The sequence below is a fragment of the Helianthus annuus genome, chromosome 4, assembly GCF_002127325.2.
Source record: "Helianthus annuus cultivar XRQ/B chromosome 4, HanXRQr2.0-SUNRISE, whole genome shotgun sequence".
Classification (NCBI taxonomy): Eukaryota; Viridiplantae; Streptophyta; class Magnoliopsida; order Asterales; family Asteraceae; genus Helianthus; species Helianthus annuus.
The window spans coordinates 150,501,772-150,522,659 of NC_035436.2; the positions used below are offsets into that span (position 1 = coordinate 150,501,772).

The 20,888-nt window shown below is 39.3% G+C and overlaps 1 pseudogene; it reads left to right on the plus strand.

Moving 5' to 3' along the window:
- Positions 1–16,235, plus strand: part of LOC110933600 — a 36,504-nt pseudogene extending 20,269 nt beyond the window's left edge.
- Positions 16,236–20,888: the final 4,653 nt, after the last annotated feature.

Below are 20,888 nucleotides of genomic sequence, written 5' to 3' on the forward strand. Positions count from 1 at the left end.
GCAAGCCAGATGGCTTTTGATGCTCAGCCTTGACTTGCGCACAAGTCAAGCATTTGGCTACATAAGCGGCTACAGACTTTTTCAAGCCTATCCACCAATAGTTTGCCTTTAAATCCTCATACATTTTGTCTGCTCCAGGATGGACAGAATATTTGGAACTATGGGCTTCCTGGAGGATAACATCTCGTAATCCTCCATAGATTGGAACGCATATTCGTCCATTTAATCGCAAGATTCCATCCTTGCTAAGAGTTAACTGCTCCTCAATTACTCCTAACCTTTCCTTAGGATAATTAGCTTCCAACACAGCCTCTCGCTGTGCAGCTAATATCTTTTCAATCAAGTTATTCTTGACTTCAATGCTCTTGGCATTGATGCGGATGGGTTTCATCCTTTCTTTCCGGCTCAGGGCATCAGCGACTACATTCGCCTTGCCGGGATGGTACTTGATCTCACAATCATAATCGTTCAAGGTCTCCATCCAACGGCGTTGCCTCATGTTTAGCTCCTTCTGATTAAACAAATGTTGAAGGCTTTTGTGATCTGAATAGATCACAAACTTGATTCCGTATAGATAATGCCTCCACAGTTTTAGCGCGAATACAACGGCATCCAGCTCCAAGTCATGGGTGGTGTAATTCTTTTCGTGCACCTTTAACTGTCTTGAAGCATAGGCAATCACTTTGCCTTTCTGCATGAGCACACACCCCATGCCAGTGTGTGACGCGTCGCAGTAAACTACGAACTCTTCAGTACCTTCCGGTAGCGTCAACACAGGAGCGTTGCTCAGCCTTTGTTTCAAAATATCAAAGGATTCTTGCTGCTTAGGGCCCCAAATAAACTTTTCCTTCTTCTTGGTTAGAGAAGTTAAGGGCGCAGCAATCCTTGAGAAATTCTCAATGAATCTCCTGTAGTATCCTGCCAATCCCAGGAAACTACGGATCTCTGTGGGCGTCTTTGGCTCTTGCCAATTCATGACCGCCTCTACCTTAGCGGGATCCACCTGGATACCACGCTCGCTTACGACATGTCCAAGAAATTGGACTTCTCGTAGCCAGAATTCGCATTTAGAGAATTTGGCATAGAGTTGCTCGCGATGCAGCAATTTGAGAATACATCGTAGGTGTTTCTCATGGTCAGCTTTATTCTTTGAATAGATAAGAATGTCGTCGATGAATACGATGACGAATTTGTCCAAGTACGGCTTACAGACGCGATTCATGAGATCCATGAACGCAGCCGGTGCATTTGTGAGCCCAAAAGGCATCACTAGGAACTCGTAGTGACCGTAGCGAGTCCTAAATGCTGTTTTATGCACGTCTTCATCTCTGACCTTCAGCTGATGGTAGCCCGACCACAAGTCAATCTTTGAGAAATAGCTAGCCCCTTGCAATTGATCAAACAAATCGTCGATCCTTGGCAATGGGTATCTATTCTTTATCGTGACCTTATTAAGTTCATGATAATCGTTGCACAGACGCATCGATCCGTCCTTCTTTTTAACAAACAGGACAGGTGCTCCCCAAGGAGATGAACTCGGTTTAATGAAACCTTTTGCTAACAGTTCATCTAGCTGGGTCCTCAGTTCCTTCATTTCAGTCGGTGCTAGCCGGTAGGGTGCTCTAGTAATAGGAGCTGCTCCAGGGATGATATCTATTCTGAATTCCACTTGCCTATCTGGTGGCAACCCAGGTAGATCTTCGGGGAAAACTTCTGGATACTCCGAAATGACAGGAATGTCCTCTATCCTTGGTTTGGGCTCTTCGATAATCACTTGTGCCATGTAGATGACACAGCCTCTTTTTAAGCATCTTGAAGCTTTGAGCATAGTTACGTTCTCGGGCAATCCATACTGTGTATCCCCTCGAATGGTGAGCGATTCACCATTCGGGGTCTTTAGCACAATTTGTTTTCTATTGCAAACGATCTGGGCCTGGTTGTGGGACAACCAGTCCATACCCAGAACGATGTCAAAACCAGCTAGATTAAAAGGAAGTAGAGATAGAGGAAAAGAATGGTTCTTAATGGATATCATACATCCCTCTAATATAGTGGAGACGGTTTCTACAGTGCCGTCTGCTAGCTCTACCTCGTATTTCACATTTAGGGCTTTGATAGGCATGTTCAGCAATTTGCAAAATTTTTGGTCTACAAAGGATTTATCAGCGCCTGAATCGAAAAGTACTCCTGCAAATATATTATTCACGAGGAAAGTACCTGTGATTACGTTGTCGTCCTGCAACGCTTCCTTCACATCCATTTTGAAGACTCTAGCGTTATTCTTTTTGGTTTCCTCGGTCTTCTTGGCGAGCTTGGGGCAGTTGCTCCTGATGTGCCCCTTCTCACTACAGTTGTAGCAGGTCGCGTCTTTAATCTTCTTACAGTCCACAGTCTTGTGGTCTTTGGACTTGCACAGTCCACAAGCATGCGTCTTTGACTGGGACTGTGAGTTCGGCCCAAACCTGCATTTCCCAAAGTGGAATTTTTGGCAGTTTTTGCACTTGGGCTTCTCTCCGGGTTGTTGCCCATCTTTTCTCGACTCTGTTCCTCTCTTGCCATCACCGTTCCCACGGTGCTTCTTTCCCGACCTTCGCGAGGTATCATCCTCACGCTTCCTCTTTTCGGCCTCTTTGTTCCTCTACGATCTCAGTCGGACCGCGTCCATCGTGAGGGACAAAGAGAGGTCAGTCACAGACCTGAAGGTCGTTGGCCGAGAGGCCTTCACACTAGCCTTTATCGCGGGTTCTAACCCCCCGATAAAACGAGCAATCCTCCTTGGTTCCGGGGTGACTAGATATGGAACCAATCGAGACATCGTGTTGAAGCTCGTTAAGTAGGCCTGGCAGTCCAGATTTGTCATCACCAATGACACAAAATCGGACTCTATCTTCTCCACCTCATGCTGAGGGCAGTAATTTTCTTTGATGAGAGAAACGAATTCCTCCCACGTCATGCTGTAAAGCACAGCTTTTCCCGAGGCCTGAACCAGCGCCCTCCACCAAGCTAGGGCCTCGCCCTGAAACGACTGCGACACAAACTTCACTACATCCCTTTCCGCACAGCCACTGATGTCCACCACAGTGTCCATCTCATCCAGCCATGTCATACATTCGACGGCACCCTTCTCCCCTGTGAAGTCTCGGGGTTTACAAGACACGAAGTACTTGTAGGTGCAGCCCCTGGCACCGGACGCATCAGTGTATTCCCTTTCCCGACGAACACTGTTTTCATTTGACGAGTGATGGTCGTCGTCCTTTTTGGGCTCGGACGAGTGGTTATCGTCGTCCTTCTTGGGTTTGGATAGTGGTTTGCTGTGGGTTTTTGAGTGTGTCTTTGGCTTTGATGGTGGTTTGGAAACTGTTCTGCTTCGAGATTCTGTATATTGTCGATCTAGAGCTGCTTGCACAGCGTTGTCGACAAGAGCCTTGAGTTGTGCGCCCGTTAAATTTACTTGGGCATTATCATACTCATCTTCACTTGTGTGACTATTTTCTCCATTTGGATTCGCCATAGCAGCTTGTATCTGCTGCAGAAGATAATGAAAAATTTTTATTTAGGGGTTTGTTATTGAATTGTCTTTTATGGCAATTCCTTAACCATGGTAATGAAGACCATATTCGGTTAATTTGTTACTCACTTTTTATTTAGGATTTGAGCATACTTATCCTAATCACAATTAATATTGCTAGTGGCATAAAAGCCTAGTCTCTAGGACGTTATTATCATATTAGCCGAGATTACAGAGAATCAAGGTATGAAGGTTTGAACCGTAGTTCTTTTACCCTCTTCTGACAGGGAGTCATAAACCACCACTGTCTTTTGTCTTGTTATGACAGCAATTATGGCCCGTAGGCACTACATCACTAACGGATGTTTGATAGTTCGGCCCTTAGGCACTACATCGCTTGACGGATGTTTAACAAGTGATCATCTTTATTGATGATTTAACCCATGATTTATCATGTCATTAATTTGGGCTTTGGAATCCTTTAAAGGATTCTTGTGTAAGAATGGCGTGTGTAATTTTAACGAATCACATCTGCCATGATTGTTAACATGCTTACAGAGGTTAACAGGGGATCTGAATCTTTTAATTAGGTCTTACCATCTTGGCCGGATCTTAAAAGACACCTGGCTAGGTTTCACTCTGAAGATTCTTTATTTAGGCAGATCAAACTAAAAGGAATGATTTTGATTTATTTCATATATAGTAATAACAACATGAAATTCATAATATAACATTCCAAAATTTTAATACGATTACACACCGCCCTAAACGGGACTTTTAAATAGTACATACCTACATAGAGGTTTAAAATAAGTGACAAGTCCACGCAGGGACTAATACAAGATAAGTGTCCACGCAGGGACTAAAAGATAAGTCCACGTAGGGACTGAAATACGATAAACGTCCACGCAGGGACTTATTTAAAATAAACATTACATTAGAACATACATAAGGACTAATGGTCACGTTTCTTCTTCTTGCCCTTCAGTAGGTTTGCTAAGCCCTTGAGGAATCCTCGGTGGCTCTTACGTTCTTCCTCGAAGTCTCTTTCCACACGGCTCAAACGGTGGAGTATTTCTTCTTGTTCGAGAGGAGAGAAACGTGGTTGTGGCGCCTGTTGCGGAACTGGAGGTCTGGGAGGTGCTGGATACCCATGAGCTGAGTAGTCCGGTACTCCCATGTTTCCAAGAGCTCCGTCGGGATAGCGGGCATTATACCTAGCCGCTACCACATATGGGTCACGCTCATAGTTGTAGTTGTAATGTGCTTGTGATGACGGTTCGAACGGGTTGTAAGCCGATGGACCCATGTATGCAGGTATTGGGTGGTCATACCCAAATGGTGGCGAAGTTGGTGCAGCTGGTGCGGAGTTCGCCTCCTGTACAGGACTTGAAGGTCCTTCTTCTTGTAGTGGTGGATAGTGGCTACTACTAGAGTGTCGAGGGGTGCTGAAGTGAAATTCCCCTCCTCGGGTGGACATACGAGCATTTTTCCTCCTACGCCTTGGCGGGTCAGGCATTACTGGCTGTACCGGTGGCGGAGGTGGTGGCGTAACTGCCACGAAACGGGGATCCTCGGAGGGATCTTGCGGATGTTGCGGCTGTTGTGATGTCTGTGGCGTGTGGTACCACTCGTGTTGATTAAACAACGCCATGAAGCTATCTGGTCCCTGATAGGGTGTACCATGAAAGGATGACCCATCAGAGATTTCTATTGGATGCGTGGGCGTACCACGAGCAGGTTCTGTCGGATCAGTATCCTCGTCCATATGATCTTCGGAGAAGTGATCTTGTGGTCCTAACGGAACAAAGCCTGAAGGTTCCTGGATGTAGTCAGCTGGATTAAACTGACCTCTGAAGTATGGAGTAGGGTCGTCAAAATTTCGGTGTGATACCGAACGCTGTAGAGGTATGTAGGAGGGTTGCGGGTTGTTGGGATCATTTTCGGAATTTGGCCCGAATGAGTGCCGGTACGATGGCGTCGAGCTATGCGAGGTGGAATGCCTCGCAGGTTCATAAAGGTCTCTTCGCCTTTGCGGTTCTTCACTCCTTGTGGTCGAAGGAGCTTGCGTATTTGAAGGTCCAGCTTCGTGATCGTGGTGAGTAATGATCTTTCCTCTGCCTCTTCTTCCCCTTCCTCTTCCTCGGAAAATCACTGGCGGCATATTTCCTACTTTCAAAACTTTAAATAACAATAATAAAAGAAAAAGACAAACTTGGAATAACAATTCGAATTTGTCCTATGTTCTTGTCTAGACTCAAGTTTGTGCAATTGTGTCACTGAGATTAAACACATTAGGATAGTGTTTAATTCACTCAATGTTGGCTCTGATACCAACCTGTCACACCCCGATTTCCACGTGTATCACCGGTGGGCCCGGTAGGGGATTATCGTGACGTAGTTGGCAACAATATAGTCAAACCACAATATATAAATGCACAGCGGAAGCATAAAGATAAATGTTATCCAACCATTTACTGTAATATCAAATGTATCACAAGTAGTTGAATAGTTTCCACAGGAGGGATCAAAATAAATAAAAATGTTGTTCATCAGATAAGACATCAAAGCTTGCGACACTTCTTAAGATGCTAAGGAGCTATTGGCAGCCGATTACGTGTAGTACCTGCACTTAATCTTTTTGGGAAAATACGTCAGTTTACACTGGTAAATACAATCAACCGACACTTTTGAAAAATGTTTATTAAAATTGATTTGAATGCACGAGGCACAAATTCTTTTATAACTTGGGAGAATTATTTAAAGTTATAATCTTGTGAACGAATTACATGTTCCTTCTTTGCGTTCAGTAGCCCGGATCTAGTCCGGGTTAAAGATCAATAGACACACCACATTGCGTAAAACCGAGGTGGGTAAACCATCGGCTACGTCTTTTAATAATATAGACATAATACCGGGTGTACGCCTACACCCGACTGTCAAGGTCGTGGCCATTTCTTCGAATGATGCCAAGGATATCCGGGACATGGTCATTAACCCCCCAAAGGCTTTTAAGTAACAAGACTGTTTAAATGAGCCGATCAAATTATTCAATTAACCACCTAAGGGTTGGAAGATTTGATGCTCAATCAAGCGGTATTTTATATATCGTAACCCAAGCCCGTATAAGGGAAAATAAGTTAAAAGTATTTACCTTTGCAAGTATTGTCCTTAATCGGTTAAATCACAGATATCTTTTACTGGGGCTCCTATTCTGGAACGAAGGTTTTAAAATAACCTATTAGAATCCTAACGGGTCTTTATATTAGCCGTAGCCTAGACCGGTTAGTTTCGAGGGATAGATACGGTTTAATCGCGTGAAAGGCGAAAACCGAGAATGGAATGTGATTCTGACCCAACAAGTTCGGAGACTTGTTTTAAACGGGTTTAATAATCACATTCTGAATCTTGGGGTCAAAATGATATGGTTTGACCCGTATCGGCTAATTTATGTAGACTAGTTACATAAGCCGAACCGTGCGCGCAATAGGCGCAACGGGTATTCGTGGGAGTCCTACACTGATTCCCTAAGTTAATATACTTTAAAGAGGTTGTGGTATCAGTAGGATACCTTCCATAATGCCCGTAACGAGTTTTAGTTTATTATACGCCCCGTAGGGGTTTTCCGGTCATTTTAAAGACTTTAAAAGGGCTTTCTGAGTTCTACAGGAAACCTGAGTTTCCCGATCAGTTTAATAAGTCTAAAATACTTTGTTTATTAATTAAAATCAGTAGCAACTGGAATCGGGTCAAAAGACCTTGTAGATCTCAAGTTTTGGCCGAAAAGGGCATATTCGGTATTTACCGAACCGTAGCCATAACCGCAGGTTATGAGCAGGTTAAAATTAATTAAAAATCCCAAAATATTATTTTACTACAGTGAGTAAAAGTTTTGGTGACGAAATCTTGGTTTAGGTAGGCGTTATGCTAATTGCGCCGTTTATTACAAAAGTTTCTTATAAATGCGCTATTTAGCATAACTCCCATTCTAGACCTCGGATTGGCGTGAAACTTTAGGGACATGCTTAGAATTTAGTAAGCAAGGTTATGGTCCCTTCACGTGTCCGAAATACTCGTTTTATTTTAAAAAGGGCGTTACGGTCAACTTTTAAGTAATTAACGGAAATGCGTAAAAGACTCGGACAAACCACGAACCGGTCACAGAGGGTGAAACTATCACGTGACCTGGTCCTAAGAGAGTCCTAAGGCATATCTACATTGCACTAAAGCGGGTCAGAATTGAAGTCAAAGCAAAAGTCAAACCTTTGCGACATTCGGCTCCGAACCGGGTCAATATGGCAAATGGCCGAATCAAACGAGTTTAGACAAGTTTATATACTTAATATCATGTTTTATGAGTATTCAAACAGGTTTCATATCATTTATATTACAGCTTATGCAAGAATCGCAAAAATAGCTTTCTGTTGACTTTTTAAGTATACGTTTGACTCGACATTTGAACTAGTTAGAGTGGTGATCAGTGGGAACCCTTTTAGGGGTTTATTACCCACATAAATACCAACACATAGCTACTTTTGATTCGAGCTAGGACTGAGCCATTGAGAACTCATCTCGAAGTCAAACCGTGGTTACGACGGTTTGATTTTTAGCTATTTAACTAAGCAAAACTAAACCATAAATGTTCTAAACAACTTACAGAAGCTTGAGCACGATTTGGAATGCTAGAAGAAGACTTGGGAGCTTCAGAAATGATCAAGAGAATGTGTTTTGAAGTGTGATGAACTTATGCATATCATAGGCCTATTTATAGTGCAAGAATGGCTTTAAGATCTTTACAACTCAGCCTACAAGTGAGTATGGATGATGGGCAGGTGGCCTAAGGTTCTATGGGTCGAGTAGGGGGCACCCATGCTTCATTGATTGTTCACAATATCGTTTGAAGCCAAATCATTGAATCTGCCCATACATTCTGCATCTGTGTGTCCCACGCGGCCCGCGTTAAGGTTTCATGTATCTTGGTCGCGGGTCGCCTGAGTTCTAATATCAGGACGCGTATAAACAGATGGCTCGCGGCCCGCGTTAACTTAACCATATCTCTTACGCGGCCCGCGTTAGGTTAAATTTTCAAGATTTCTAAATCTTATATAATCATTGCGAAATCTTTGCAATTAATAATGAAATCTTTGGTAATTAATAACCTGACCTTTCGGGTTTGAAGGGGTAACTTTGCGATTTGGCCCTTGATTATTTACAACTAAGGGCCTCGTGTTATTTACCCGCATTGTTAAGTCCCCGGTTATCTTGTTAATTATTCGGAAAGCCTTGACTTTCATTGTTGACGCTTTTAACCCTTCTCGTACGAATTTGATCATATCTTTCTCGTTTTAAAACGGAACTTCGCGGAATTTATATAGTACATTCTAGTGAGCGTATTTTACTGTTACAAAGCCTCGGGTACGTCAAAGGGTCACTCAGAGGTATAATTAAACATGTTGACACAGTTAACCCCCGCAGCTTGAAATCTCTCACTTTCTTCCGCGTTTCGCTTCCGTACGATCCATGATTTATTCGTTTGAAGGTACAAGCATCGTTTAGGGTTACTATACAGTATACTTACCCTTGTTTGACATTTATAACCCTCGAATTTACATACTTTCAAGGTTTGTCAATTTTAGTCCTTTATTTAATATTAATTGCCACGTGTCAACTCAAGACACGTGTCAATACATTATTGGACACAAAATTTCGAGGTGTTACAGCTCTGCCTCGGGATCATGTGCACCGCCTCTCATTGCTTTCTCCTTCTCAAAACCCTAAACATCTACTTATCCTTCACACGTACATTCGTGAGGAATACTTTGTTCTTGTTTTAATCATTTGATTCATCTGTAAAGCCTGTTAATCTGTGATGACTGGCTAGTGTTCTTGTATTGATCATTCGGAGAAGTTCATTAATAAAGTTGCATTTTATCTTGTACTGTGGTTGAATCTTTGAAGTTCTGACATGGTATCAGAGCCCCAAGGTTAATTTGGTGCTCTGGTGATCTTCCGCTGCACTCTCCGTTTCCATGATCCTTTTTTGATCGTGGTTGCTGCGCTGCTGTTGGATATACGAAACCCTAATTTTTAGGGTTTTCTCATCGGATTGCTTGAAGAATTTCTTGTTGGTCCCTTTTAGGGCAAACCAACAGACCTGGTCTTCTGTCTTCTGATCAAGCTCTTATAACCCTAAGTGAAGGTTACAAGTCTTGATTCTCTGGACTTCACACGCACCCACTATGAGATCTTTCCTTTTTTGTTCTTTTTTTCTTTGCCTGCATCATTCTTACTGTTTGTGTCTAGGAATATTGATACCGGGTTTTTAGGTGAGACCGGTTTGATTTGGGATACAGAGAGGGTCCACTCTGTTGCATTTGTCCACGTCTTTAAGCTCCCTGAATACTGTCTACGGAGGCACCTTTTGAGTGATGAACCTCTGATCGGACCTCTGTTCAGGCTTCGCTTCGTCTCTGACCTTTTTTGTCTCTTGCCTCTGTTTGTTTCTTTTTTGCTGTGCTGCTACTGATTCAGTGTTTATTTATTTTCTGATTGTGACTGGTTCATTTGCTGTTACTGCTCTTGTGTTTATTTGCCTTATTGTGGTTGTGTGCTATCATGCCTGATACAGAAAAACAAGGTGAATCATCTGTCACCTTGGTTAGTATATTGGATGCTAGTGATCCGTTATATCTTCATGCTAGTGACTCTAGTAGCCTTTCTATTGTCAATATTAAACTTAAAGGAACTGAGAATTATGTGGTTTGGTCAAATGCTATGAAACTTGCTTTAACTGCTAAAAACAAGCTTGGGTTTATAAATGGCACTTGCACCAAGTCCACTAAAGATGATGTGTTAGCAAGTCAATGGGATAGGTGTAATTCTGTTGTCTTAACTTGGATTCTCAATTCTGTCTCTGAGGAATTATATGTTGGTCAAGTTTACTCTAGCCTTGCTAGTGAAGTCTGGAGTGACCTAAAAGACACCTATGATAGGGTTGATGGGTCGGTTGTGTTTGGGTTATACCAAAAGATTAATTGTGTTAGCCAAAATAGCATTAGTGTCTCTGAATATTATCATAGACTCAACACTATGTGGAAACAATTTGATGCCATGGTTCAATTGCCTTCCTGTACTTGTGATGCTTCATCTAAATACAATGAGTTCAGTCAATTGATCAAACTTATGCAGTTTCTAATGGGATTAGATAACATTTATCAACCTGTTAGAACAAACCTGTTAACTGGGGATCCTTTACCAACTGTTAAAACTGCTTTTTATGTCATCTCTAGAGAAGAATCTCACAGAGATTCAAATAAATCCTCAAAAACACCAAATGTTGGTTTTGTGGCCAAGGCAACACAATATAATGACAACAAAAAACATTTTAACAAAGGACCTAATCCCAACTTGAAATGCACTCACTGTAACAAGGTTGGTCATGTGATTAAAAAGTGTTTTGAACTTCATGGCTATCCATCAAATTATAGAAACAAATCAAATCAAAGCAACTCTCAATGGCCGAAAACCAACTTGTCTGCTAATAACTCTGTTGCCAATGCTATGAATGATCAACCTGTTAATTCCTCCTTGAATGCTTTAACTGCTGATCAGTTTTCTAAGTTGCTAGGCCTTCTAAATGAAAATAAGTTGGAAGACCCTCACAAATCTAATATGAGTGGTAAGTGCTATAATGCTTTCACTTCTCTAGGGTCATATAAAAACACCTATTGTTTTAACTCGAGTTTTTTCCATCTAAATAAGCTAAAATGGATCGTTAATTCGGGGGCTAATCAACACATGGTTGAAAAATGACAACATGTTTAATCTTGTTGATGTGTCTGAGTATGATATTACTATTAAACACCCAAATGGAACCAATGCTAAAGTTAAACAAATAGGATGTTTTAAACTGTCTGAAGATGTGATTTTGAAAGATGTCTTCGTTGTTCCTGAATATTGTGTGAATCTTATCTCTGTTCACAAACTTGCTAAAGATAACAAACTTAAAGTTGTTTTTGACGAACATAATTGTTATATTCAGGATGTATCCTTAAAGAAAAACCTGGTGATTGGTAGGCAAACTGATGGGCTCTATTTCTGTGGTAACTCTAGTATACCTGTTATTGCTTGTTTTAATAAGAGTGAAACAATAAAGCTTTGGCATTCCAGACTTGGTCATCCCTCAGACCAAGTCCTTCAGGTTCTAAATCTTAAAAATGAATCAGGTCAAATTGAACCATGTGACACTTGTCATAAGGCCAAACAGCATAGAATTCCTTTTCCTTTAAGTGACCATAAATCTAAAAGGGTAGGTGACCTTGTTCATCTTGATGTTTGGGGTCCATACAAATGACCTAGTCTTGATGGGTATAAATTTTTCCTAACTATTGTAGACGACTACTCCAGATCAGTCTGGGTCTACCTAATGAAATCCAAAACTGAAGTATTTGAAAATATTAAAAGTTTCTATGATCTGATTTTAACTGAGTTTGAAACAAAAGTCAAAGTTTTTAGAAGTGACAATGGGTCTGAATTTATTAACTCTCAAATGGAAAAGTTTGTTAAAATTCATGGGATTATCCATCAAACATCGTGTACTTACACTCCCCAACAAAATGGGATTGCTGAAAGAAAACATAGGCACCTTCTGAATGTTACAAGGGCTTTATTGATTCAATCTAGTATTCCTTTAAGGTTCTAGTCTGAATGTGTCCTCACTGCTGCTTATTTGATTAACAGGACTCCCTCCTCTGTCTTAGGTGGTAAAACCCCTTATGAATTACTTTATGGGTTTAAACCTTCTCTTGATCACTTGAAAGTCTTTGGATGTCTATGTTATTTTACTATTTTAACTAATATTGATAAACTTGAAGAGAGAGCTGAACGATGTGTCTTTATGGGTTACTCAAATCTAAAAAAGGGATACAAACTCTGGAGTTTGGATCAAAGGACATTCTCCTTCTCACGAGATGTCAGCTTTTATGAAACTGTTTTTCCTTTCAAAACCAAACTATTTTCTGAAGTTGACCTAGACAAAACAATTTTTTTGAATCATTCGAATTTTTGTTGACATCTATGAGTCCTCAAGTGATACAAATCCCAATGATGAAGAGAAGGAGTTGTCTGATTCTGTACCTAAGATACAACAACACAGTAGCTCAAATGAGTTAGTTGATGTTGCTGACGCTCAGCAGTCATTCACCTCTGATGACATGGCTAATGTTCAGCACCATAGTGAGTCTCAAAGTGAGTCTGTGAGGGTTGAGTCCAGTGGTACGCATGACGAATCAGTCCTTCCTAAGGGTAACCAATCTAACCTTAGAAAGTCCACTAGACATGTGTCTGCCCCTAAGAGGTTCAATGATTTCATTGTTGGAAATGCTAAATATAGTTATAATAAGGTTGTTAACTATGCAAATCTATCTAGTGAAAATATGTGCTTTGCGGCCAACTTAAATAAGACCTCGGAACCCATTAACTATAAATAAGCATGTAAAGATAAAAGGTGGATAGATGCAATGAATGATGAACTCTCTGCTTTATATAGTAATGATACTTGGGAAATTGTTGATCTTCCAAATGGGAAGAAACCCATTGGGAGTAAATGGGTTTACAAAGTCAAATACAAATCAAACGGTGAAATAGATAGGTTTAAAGCCAGGCTGGTGGCCAAAGGCTTTAGTCAAATTGAAGGCATAGACTTTGAGGAGACTTTTTCTCCTGTTGTCAAAATGGTCACAATTAGATGTATTATTAGTCTCTCTGTGCAAAATGATTGGCCCATTTATCAACTTGATGTCAACAATGCCTTCCTTTATGGTAACCTAAAGGAAGATTTCTATATGACCCCTCCCCTGATGGTTTAAACTTAAATAACAAAAATAAGGTCAGCAAATTAAAACGGTCCCTATATGGCCTAAAACAGGCTCCTCGCATGTGGAACGAAAAACTTGTTCAAGTTCTTGTTAAAATTGGCTTTATTCAGTCTAAGTGTAATCATTCTATGTTTGTTAAGTCTGATAACTCTGTGTTTACTGTTTTATTAGTCTATGTGGACGATATTTTGCTAACGGGAAACAACTCTGACGAAATTAACAAAGTCAAATCTTTCTTAAAAAAGGAATTTCAAATCAAAGATCTTGGTTTTTTGAAATAATTTCTTGGTATTGAAGTCATTAACAACAAAGATGGTATTTGTCTTACAAAAAGAAAATATTGTATGGATCTTTTAAATGAATATGGGATGAGCGGATGTAAACCGGTCAACTGTCCCATAGAACAAAATCATATTTTAACTAAAATGAGTAAAAATGAAGAGTTAAAGGAATTAAGTATCACTGAATATCAAAAACTTGTTGGGAAACTCATTTATCTTTCCCACACGCGTCCTGACATTGCCTATGCTGTTCACTATCTGTCCCAATACATGCATAAGCCAACCGAAGCTCACTCTCAGATTGCCTTTAGGCTGCTGAGATACCTAAAAAGTACACCTGGTTGTGGAATCATGTTTAAACAAAGTGATTCGTTTAGTTTATCTGCCTATGCTGATTCAGACTGGGCTAAGTGCATTGACAGTAGAAGATCTGTCACAGGGTTCTGTATTTTTCTTGGGAACTCTTTAATCTCTTGGAAGAGCAAAAAACAAAGTGTTGTCTCTCGTTCCTCGGCGGAAGCTGAGTACAGGTCTATGTGCAGTGCTTCATGTGAAATTCTGTGGCTATTAAATATCTTAAGGGAATTAAAGATCAAAGTTGACCTTCCGGTAACTCTCACGTGTGACAACACTGCAGCTTTATCTATAGCTGCTAATCCTGTATTTCATGATAAGACGAAACATTTCGAGATTGACCTATTTTTCCTAAGAGAAAAAATAGCTGCTGGTATTATCAAGACAACTGGTATAAAAACAGAGTTTCAACTTGCAGATATGTTTACAAAAGGTTTGCTGCCAAGCCATCATAACGAAATGTGTAAGTCCTTAGGGCTTACAAATCTGTTTTAAACATTTAAACTGAGGGGGGATGTTAAAATTATAATTTATTCAGTTTAAATGTTTTCCATTTTGGTCTTTATTTGTTTCCTATTATAATTTTATAACCGTTGCCTTTTGTCTTTCCTTTGAGGTTTACCCGGTTGGGTTTGGATGTCTTTGATGGGCTGCTTAAGTTTGTGGGCTTGGATGTTCTGTGCTATAAAAGGAGGGCTCTGCCTCGGGATCATTTGCACCGCCTCTCATTGCTTTCTCCTTCTCAAAACCCTAAACATCTACTTATCCCTCACACGTACATTCGTGAGGAATACTTTGTTCTTGTTTTAATCATTTGATTCATCTGTAAAGCCTGTTAATCTGTGATGACTGGCTAGTGTTCTTGTATTGATCATTCGGAGAAGTTCATTAATAAAGTTGCATTTTATCTTGTACTGTGGTTTAATCTTTGAAGTTCTGACAGTGACATCATCTTATTCTGTGAGTTTGCCAATCTTTTAGAATGTATGAATAGCTCTTGGTTACATTTTTAAGCACTAAAGTAGATGACTACGGAAGTAACAATGCAACTCATGTATAGTTTTTGAATATTATAATGTTAAACTTTATTATTTCAAGAGTTATATGCTACTTCTCTCTTTTGTATGTGCAAGTTTGAACCCAGTATAGTATAAGGCACTCTGACAACTGGTTTCAAAGCTTGGTTCATTCCCATTATTCATCGTTATTATCTTTAAAAGTATAACCAAGTTCATCAAGTATGGTTTATTTTGGTGATTTCTTTTCATTTCAAAGTGATATCATAGCATGCTTCAAGTCTTTGGAAAATAAAGTTTTGGTTTTGGTTCCACTCATGCATTTTCAGAAGTGATGGATTTTGCGATTTTGTAACGTTTGCTTAGATTATGACAACAGTTTTGTGTTTAAAGTCATCAAAGTGGAACATACAAGTTTGTGTAATGGGTCGTTCAAGTCACTATAGTTTGAAACTGATCATATGGGTCACTATACTGTAATGAATTAACAAGTGTAACAGACTTTATAAAAATGGTAATAACTTGCTTCAAGCTCAGAATGATCACCAAACTACATCTGGTCTTTCTTGTTTGCCAAAATAAATCTATATGAGTACATACTCAAGCTCAGAATGATCACCAAACTACATTTGGTCTTTCTTGTTTGCCAAAATAAATCTATATGAGTACATACATATTTACATACTTTTATCATTTTGGTAAACAAAAGAGGATTGGAACCAAGACTGTTGAATCATTTTCGTAAACAAAAGGATTTTGACAGTGTTCATAATAAGCGAGACAAGTTTCTGCCATTGTGGAAATGGCAACGTAATTATGTGTTGTATACTCTTGTTTTGTTGATAGTATATTGTTTAAAGGTTTTCTAAATTTGTTAGTATATTGGCCTGTATTGCATTGAAAAAAATACGATAGAGTCTAAGTTCTTGGAAACCGTCTTTAAAGTTTTTGGTTGAATGATATTGACTATTTGCGTACGGAAACTATGTGTCGCCTTTAATTAACAGGTTCAAAAGCTAAAGAGTCGAACGCATCTGGAGACCCACTGGCGCAAATGTCAAAAGGAGGTGCGGTTCTTATGGTATGTAGAACATGTGGCAAGAAATGGGACCATTGGACCTCTAAGTGCCCATACAAGGATCTGGCCTAGCCCAGCGAAACCTTCGTTGAGAACCCGAACCCTATAAGGTGGGGGTCATGATTCACACCATATAAGGTGGTGGATTAGGTTGATGGATGAGGGTGAGGTGACATGGTGCTGACGTGGAGGGCAGTGTTGATCATTTGGGTTATAACCACACCACATAGCTTTATAGTACAAATTGAATATGTTTAGACAAAATACACAATGGATATGTTTGGACAAATTATACAATATTAAAGAGGGATAATATTTGGTAGTTAATGGTCTTCTTGTCAGTTGTCGCAAAATTTTGTATTAATAAGCATGTACACATATAATGTTTGTGAGTGATTAAATATAGAGAATCTTTACATAGACACAAGGTTACTAAGCGCATGTGAATGATAATTTGTAATTGTGATGATAATTATACATTATACTATATAATTATACAACTATATAATTTGCAACAACTTTGAGCATCAGGTGTTTGTACCTACTGCTTAATTGATGTTTTATGCTTATGGGAGTAGTACTCATGTTGTACCATGTGTTTGCCTAACCAAGGCCACCATCGCTCATCCTAGCACAACCACCCCAAACCCTACAAAAATTTAAAAGGCCATGTACTAATTTCCTCTATGGAAGTGATGGTGGTTTGGATTCGATCTGATACGTCATCCAGCAGATTAGTGGCGTCTAGAGACGGTCAATGGCGGCGACTCAGTGGTCTCTGATGAAGAAAGACAGGTTCCAGCAAAATCTGACCGGTTCCAACAAGTAGGTGATGGTTTTGCTCAGAATCAGGTCACTATAGAACTCAGAACCGTCGGGTAAGGTAAATCTGACCGTTTCAAGCTTTGTTCTTTTAAGTTGTGTAATTAGTATCAACAACTAATGTTCAATTTTGTTGATGATTATGATCCATAAGGGTTGTATAAATGAAATTGGACAAGAGGTGAACATCGATGGTTAAGATGGGTTATGTTGGTGACCACCGGTTACGAATAAGTCGCCGGAACCGAAGCAGATGAGGTGAAGATAGACGGTGATGATTGGGTTTAGAAATAAAAAGGATGGGAGGGCTTTCGATTTGTTTCAAGTAACAGTCCATGGATGTCAACTGTTCCTAGCCCTTTTTCTATGATCTTATTGTTATTTTTTATTTTTAGAAAACCCTCCATATAATTTACACATCATTCTTACAGTTCTGTCAGCACAATTGACTCTGTTTCAGGTGATTCTTCAACTGACTCTGGTATCTCCAGCATATAAATAAGTCAATTAACACTTTCTTATGAAAAAAAACCATAAACCTATACATTTTTTGTTTGCAAACAAGAATAGCAAGCGTATATGTATGGATTTCAGTTTGTAATACAAACTAATGTTTCCCTTAAGATACAACTGGCCTGTCTTCTAAAAACACCCAACTCAAGTTTCGATTACAAGCTATATGGAACAACAAGCTCAATTAAGTGACGATAAGATTTTTAAAACTTTATTTGATTCTTAGTTTTTACCAATTGGATTTACCAAAATCATCTAAATATTTTATATTTACAACTCTAAACGAGGTAGTAAAGCAAGAACTAGAAAGACTGAGAACGGCGACCGGAGAAATAGCAAGTAGTTCAGATGGTTACAATTTGTAAAGATAGAAAGCTGATGCGCTTTATCTATCTATCCTAGGTTCATATTGCCAAAATATGTATTATTTGGAAAATATAGATATCATCTTTACGTGATTACACTTATGAATATCATATTTTCTTGTAGATGGTATATATTGGCTGACGTTTATGATAGCTACACTAGTTAATTTGTAATTTTCAACATAATATTCACAACTAAATTTAATAAATGAGATTATATATGATTTTCGCTCTTTTAAAAATGATTTTATCTCTTGCTTGAAACTTAAGGCAAGGATCAATGATCATATTGCCATCATGAATCAAAGGTAAATTACATCAGCCTGCAATTAATATACAAAGTTATGGTTATTTCATCATTTTATGTACACTTGAATGTTTCATAAATTGTTCCATGAAATATGCATGAAATGTGAATTATGATTTAATTTTCACTATAGGCTAATTGGAGTCTAATAACAATTATGCACCATGAGTAGTGGAGGTAGAAAGTGCGGTTCTAGGTCACCCGACATCAATCTTTTTCATGTATCATATAGAACGTCTAATAAGAAACTTTTGAACTACCCTAATGTTTTTCTATGATTAACCTCTGTAGGATCGTGTTCTGACCCGATTGAGTCATTCAGAGGTGTTCAACTTCGTTTCAGGTGCGGAATAACAAGAAACGGAGGTAGAAATAGCTGATTCTTCACTAAATATGCTGATTGTATTGATTTGACAATGTTTACAGCTCGATCTTCACACCGGCAGCACTTCGGTATGGAGTACAAGGCAACCCTCAATGATTTCGCTTAAGAGACCCCTATTTATAGTGTTGGTGATTTCGCTCATATGTACCTGTCCACGTAAGCGAAACCCTATCACTACCATATAAGCGAAACCCCCTGTCCCTATGAGCGAAATCAGCTCCTAAAATACATAAGTTCTTCTATTTTCTCGTAAAACGCGCCCTAATCTATACAATACAATGTAAGACTCGATACAAGACGAAGTCGACAGATGTAGTGCACCAACAGACTCCCCCTCAGATGTTGACGAGTCGACTATCGAGTCACGACAATGTTGTGTCTTCACATCTTCAGTCTTGATAAGTCTCTGGGCTTTTCTCTCTCTCTATCTTCATCGACAGACTCCCCTTTGACATTATCTGCTTGAATATCTTCAGACTTCCCCTCTCGATTTGCTGGCATTCCTTTGTTCTTCAGCAATATCTGCTTCAGGATCATTGTCTGGCTATACATGTTCCAGAATCGATACCTGTCTCAAGCTCTAACTGCAGAGTCTTTAATTTTCAGGATCGAAACTTGGCTTTCCTCAATCAAAGTTGTTGGACCCAGTATGGCCTTAACAACTTCTTTTTTTCGTAATATGGCAAGTGATTTCAGTATATGTGAAAAAGATGTGCGGCAAATGGAAATCAGACTTTCAAGAAACAAGACCTACAGAATTATCAAGTTTATATCACTTTGAAACAAATTAGTTTAACAAGGTGATTGTAAGATTATTATCTAATACAAATGAATCTTGATTTCTGTGGGTGAGAAGAGCAGTTGGAGTTTGAGTGTTTGTATGTGAATGCTAAGCTTCAAACTCAAGTATCTTCTGCCTCTCACAGAGAACTTTATCACAATTTTGACCATGATTTAGCAGAATGTACCTTAAGCCTTTATAGGCTACTTTCTTCAATGGTCAAATGTTCCTTTCATTTTCAAAAATTTACCATTTTACCCAGCTTTGAGACAAAGTTGCTGAGTAAGCTCCTATCTCCAGTCATATGCTTGGAGCTTCCTGAGTCGCAGTACCAGTTCTGTTGCACATGATGATTCTGAAATGAAATGATTAGAGGGTTTTAGGTACCCAGGCATGCTTGGGTACACTTTCTGATGATATTCTGGTTCTATTAATTCTTCTAGATGACCTTTCATCAGAATTTTTGTTGGATGCTGAGCCATTAACAGAATTTTTGTTTTTCTTTTGGAGATGGTGTTGAACAAGCTTCAGTATTTCAACACACATACAGGAATCATCAGAAATTTCTGATTTTCCTTCTTGTGATGGAATGTAGGGATAGTTTTGAAAAGATGAGTGAACTGCTTCTGGAGTTTTTACAAACTCTTGACTGCATTCACTTCTTTTTGGTTCAAAATTTGGCTTTTTAAAGGAGTATTCAGAACATGTTGATTTGCAAGTTTCAGAATCAGATTCTGATAAGTATTTATCAGAAGTCTGTTGAGTAGCTTTTACAAAGACAGTGGGTTTGTTATTGTTTGTTCTTACATAACCCAACCCTTCTCCTTTGTTCTTTGGAGTGGACTCTATGAAACTTATGAATTCTTTTGCTTCTTGAAAACCTCTTACATTAATTTCTTTATCATTGATTTTCTTGTAAAGATCTCTTCTTTCATTTTCATAGAACTCAATTTTAGCTCTTTGATCTAAACTTTGTTCTATCAGCAATTGGTTTTCAAGAATGATTTTATTCAAAGTCCTCTGCAACTCATTAGATTTTTTACCATCTGATTGATGTTTAACTTGCAAGTTTAAAAAATCTGACATGAGCTCATTTAGCTTGTGTTCAAGATCAAGATTGTCTAAACTTACCTGTTGTCCTGAAGTCTCTGGTATGTCATCAGAAAGTGCCATGAGACAGAAGTTGGCCATTTCTTCTTCTTCTTCTTCATCAGAAGAGTCATCAGATAGCCATGTATCTGTTCCAGCAATTAAGCTGACTTGCTGTTGTTGCTTCTTAGCTTCCTCAAGCTTCTTTTCATAGTAAGCAACATCTTTCGGCTTCTTGGTCTTACACTCAGATGCATAATGACCTTTTTGCTTGCACTTGTAACACACCATCTCAGCCTTTCCTTTATCCTTAGATCTAACATCATCTTTAGATCTATCATCCATCCTCTTTCTATCACTCCTCTGGTACCTCTGGCCTCCTCCCCTCAACCTTTGCTCAAATGTTTTGGTGAGCAGTGCTATTGCATCAGCAAAGGCTGAAAAATCTGATGATGAATCAGAAGTTTCAAAGGCCTGGCTGTTTGATGGTTGTGGATCATTGGAAGTTGTTTGT